Source organism: Adiantum capillus-veneris, chromosome 7, assembly GCF_014529385.1.
Source record: "Adiantum capillus-veneris isolate H3 chromosome 7, ASM1452938v2, whole genome shotgun sequence".
Classification (NCBI taxonomy): domain Eukaryota; kingdom Viridiplantae; phylum Streptophyta; class Polypodiopsida; order Polypodiales; family Pteridaceae; genus Adiantum; species Adiantum capillus-veneris.
Genome location: NC_140937.1, coordinates 103755948 through 103760866, shown reverse-complemented (window position 1 = coordinate 103760866; position 4919 = coordinate 103755948).

The window sequence follows — 4919 nt, the reverse complement described above, 5'->3', positions numbered from 1 at the left end:
GGGGGGTTGCTGATGAATTTCCGAATGCGCTCTCTTTTTGATAGGAGTAGTTGCGGATGAGCCTCCAGTTATACAATCATCTTGGATGATTCCCAGCATTCCCTGGACTTGGTATGAGGAGATGTTCCATTTTCTCGACAGTGGAGAAATGCCTTCATTCTTGTCCAGACATCAACGTCAACGGATGGCTATTTGAAGCCGGAATTTTGAGATTGTCATGGGGAAGTTGTATTATCGCACAGTAGTGGATGTCCTGCTAAGATGTGTCCTACCACACGAACAAGGATCTGTTCTAGAGGAGGTTCATACAGGCATTGTAGGGGGGTCACTTTGCAACTTTGATCACGGCAAGGAAAGTGCTACAATCTGGATTATGGTGGCCAACATTGTTTCAAGATATGAGGGGTTTTGTACAACATTGTGATGTGTGTCAGAGACTGGGGCAACCTACTAAAATGTCCAAAATGCCTTTACAACCAGTATTACCCTTGGAGCCTTTTCAGAAATGGGGATTGGATATTATTGGTCCTTTTAAACCATTCGCAATTAACACTAGTAATAGGCATATTTTGATGGCCACAAATTATGCGACTAAATGGGTGGAAGCATGGCCTTTGAAAGATAGTACAACGGTTTTTGTAGCTGGGTACTTATATAAGGATATTTTTTCCAGATATGGCTGTCCCATTGAGTTGGTTAGTGATCGGGGTAGCCATTTCTTGAATAAGGTGATGGAGAGAATATTATAATTTTATTTTGTGTTACACAGGAAATCTTCTCCATATTATCCTTAGGCGAATGGGCAGGCAGAATCAACTCATAAGCAAATGGTTCGCATCTTGACAAAGCTAGTTAATTTGCATAGAATGGATTGGGATGTCAAACTTCCTTCCACATTATGGGCCTATCGTACAACATACAAAGTGGCAACATGACTAACTCCTTTCAAATTGGCATTTGGAATGGAGGCAATTACCCCAATGGAGCATGTGGTTCCTAGATTGCGGATGCTGATTGCGGATAGGCTTCTTCCGAAAGATTCCATTGTTTATCGTTTGGATGTTTTGAAAGAATTAGATGAAGAGCGATTGAGCAATTTTGCAGTGTTGAAAGATCTGCAATCCTGGTGGAAGAAATGGCTAGAACTCCCTAAAGCACGGCAATTTTTTGCGGGTTCAGTTGGTTCTTGTATTTAATTCCCACCTTGGGAAGATGCCCAGGAAGCTGAAATTACAGGGGTCTAGGCCATTCTGGATTATTAAGTCATCTGGGCCTACCTCCTCTTATTTGGTTGATTTACAGGGGGAGGTGATTTCTGTTCCGGTGAATGGGTTCCGATTGCGCCATTATTTTTCACCTACCTCGATTAAGTGCCCCTTTGCTGTGGTCTAAGAGCCGGAAGCCGCCTTAATCATGATTGGGGATTATATTTAACATGCAATCTCAAAAAGCAGAAAAAGGGCTATGATGGTTGTGACACCGTGGCATGCCCTATTTTGAGAACTCTTTGTGAGTGGTTTCGTGCATGTAGTAGATACTTTATATTTTGTTCGCGCTATTTACAGGGATTTTGCAAGGCTGCACTTTTGCGTTCTTCTTTTCTCCTGTGTGCCTTTGCCACCATGATGGCTTCTTTGCTACAGTGCATTCCGTTTACTCATGTGTAGCAGCTGGCTCTCAGACGGGTGGACGCATGGTTGCAGGATTTGCGGCTGCGTGTCTTTGTCAACCTCAATTGGCAAGGTATTCCTGGTCACCTGCAGGCTACGGCTTTGATCGAGCAGTTAGCTCTTGGTGATATGGTGCATGTCAACAATCTGCAGATTCAATTAACAGCTGAAAGAATTTCAAGATGTTGTTGCCTGTCTAGCGATGGTGTTGTGTGGCTTCACATGTTATTCCTGCTTCCTGCTGTGTAGAGGTAGATCTGGAGTTCGGATTGAAAGTGAAGGGCGAATACAAGTTGTCAGGGCTCACTGATGCAGCGATAAGAGATGCATATCATTGGTTCTTGGAAGCAATTTGGTTGCAAGCCAAAACCTACACCATTTCTGCTAAAGCGCATAATGTATTGCATTCAACGAGCTTTGGGCCAGTGGCTTGGGCAACGGTCGTCAGAGAACGATTGCTAGAAGAATGTCAACGAGTGGTGGGGCAGATGGGACGCATTACCGCAACAAATACCAAGGTCGGGCAACTTCTTACACTAGTGTTTCCCTTATAGGAAGTTTTTCCTCTTGCCCTTTGCCCTTTGTGCCACTTCAAGGATGATAGATTTCTTGCACGCAACACCACGCAGTCGGCACAAGCTCCAAGTTTTGTGCCTGTTGAGGGTTTGTCTCAAACATCTGCTCGAGTATTGGATGTGGCTGGTGTTTCTACTGCAGTGGTTTCCTCTGGTTCATAGGAGATGGCCACTGTAGGGACATCGAGCCAAAAGTGAGGACGGGAGGAAGTCCTGCTTTCCACACCACCTCCTGCTGCGACATCGTCTCTGATCAGTGGCCGACTGCCAGAGGATTCCGTAGTTGCGCACTGGCGTCGAAGAATGCAGGAGCGGGCTACAACTTCCAATCCAGTGGGAACTGGCTCTGCGGGTGTGGACACTTCCTCACAACCAGAAAACCCTGATGTTATTAGGGTAACTGCCAATGTGGTGGGAACTAATCCAGTCACTCTACCTTGGGAGACTCATACCGCAAATCTCTCGGATCAGCTCCAGGCGTACAAAGCCTTTTTGCCGCGGATGGCGGATTCCCTGCGGGTCAGTTTGGCCAGTACCGCAACTGAGGCTCGGTATTACCCTATCATTATGTTTCCTTGCCAACGCAATTCATTCCAAGGGATCCTTGGCTAGAGCACCCTGAGATAGATCCACAATTGCTGGCGGAGGTTTACAGGGCCCATCGGCAAGATTTTCGGGGATTTGGCTACATCAACATTTCCTCCTCACCAGAGCGTGAAGAGGAACAGCGACCGGAGCCTTCGACATGGAGAGGCTAAAGTTGTGGGTTCGCGCAATCTACCGTGCGTGCCAGGCGTTACGGCATAAGCCGCACATTGTGGTCCCGCGGATGTCCGGACATTGCGGACTAGAAGTTCATGCGGCTTTAGGATAGTGCTTCATGGGATATCATGGGATAGGACGGGGTTTTGCACCATTCCCGATCTGCGTTGGACCAACTGGTGTATTTGGGGGGGCATACCAGTCTTTGTGGATATCTCTCATGCAATCAATATATCATTCTCATGTAATTTTGTGTTCTGTTACATATCAATGAAGAAGACGATGTTCTGTTCCTGTGTATTGTCTTCTATTCTGTCTTCATATACCTTGTTGTTCATATAATGTAAGGAAGTGTGAGGGTATCCATTCCTGTAGTGCTTATTGCTCCATTGCGGAGCATTAGGCATTACACACTTTAGTGGAAATGCCTTTAGCCCTCTATTTAAAAACGTTCACAATCTCACAAGCAATTGTCTTCTTCCGTTCATCGTCTAGGGCATGCACAACAACCTCTTCTTTTTTCTCAGTTGCACCCCTCATTGTTTTCGCTTCCTATCTCTCTCATACTTCTTGATCACAACAAGGCTTGGGTAGAGAGAGAGAGAGAGAGAGAGAGAGAGAGAGAGAGAGAGAGAGAGAGAGAGAGAGAGAGAGAGAGAGAGAGAGAGAGAGGCCCACAATTTCGAATGATTGCAGAAAGTGTATGGCTATAACTGAAAATAGGCTTGCATGACTTTTTCCATGAATTTAATTAACTATTTTTATTTTGAACTAAAAATGATACACTAGAATCCCTTCTAACAAGCATTGCTAGCTAGGATTGTCCGGGACATGCTATTTTGGTATACGTTAACATGCTTCTAGACTTAGGTATTTGTGATCACATAACACCATGACAAAAAAGAGGGTGTTTGTTAGCTCAAAACACTTTTTGATGACTAAATAATCATATTTATCTACTTATTTTTCGCAGATATTCTCTCTCCCTCTCTATAGGGCGTTGGCTTTAAGAGGTAGGCTGGGAGTATAAGGTATTCAAGATTTGAATCACACAGTTTGTGAAGTTTTTAAGCCTTCTAATTCATCCCTTATCGACAAGAGCTACACATGTACTGCTTTTAGTAGAGTAGCTTGAAAAAATCCAACCTTGTACACCGTGTCACTCGCCAAGTTACTCATTTGTTATGTGTTTTACAAGTTAATGTGTAATTTTTTAAACTTGCAATTGGTATAAGTCATGAAGATTTAGGTTAATTAGTTTTTACCATCATCCAATACAAAAGCATTTCAAACATATATCCACACAAAAAAGTACAAAAGAATAATCGATCATAGGACCTCTATATCCAATTCAATTCTTTTTTGGAATAAATGTTTTATATTTCTATTTCATGATGCTATCTGAGACAACATAACAAACAACATTGCCGACGAAACTGGCAAATCCCAAGGTTCACATTGAGACCGGCCAATATCGGAGAAAACTCCATGCCTAACATGAGACCATGGGAGAGACTTTGGCCACTTGACATTTTGAGAAAGAGTGGCATTTCGATCTACAAATCCACATACCAAAAAGAAACCAATAGCTAATAAGCTCATGCAAATTTTTTAGAGGTTTTGGGAAACCACGAGGTCACATCCCAAGTGTGACTTGTTTTTACGTAACTTGGATTTCGAAAGAGCAACATAAATGAGACTGTAATTGCATCCACCAAGTCAGTGTTCGATATGAATCTACCAAGCCATTGTAATTGGATTGTTGGATAGTCCTAAAAACAACATCTCCCAATTTCTTGTTTGAAGTGGTATTTGAAGATTTTGCTCTTGGTAAAAGCAACGCATACCTTCCTGCAAAAATCCACTTCCCTTCAAAACCCACCCCAGCCTCTAGAGTCTATATCAACGTAAT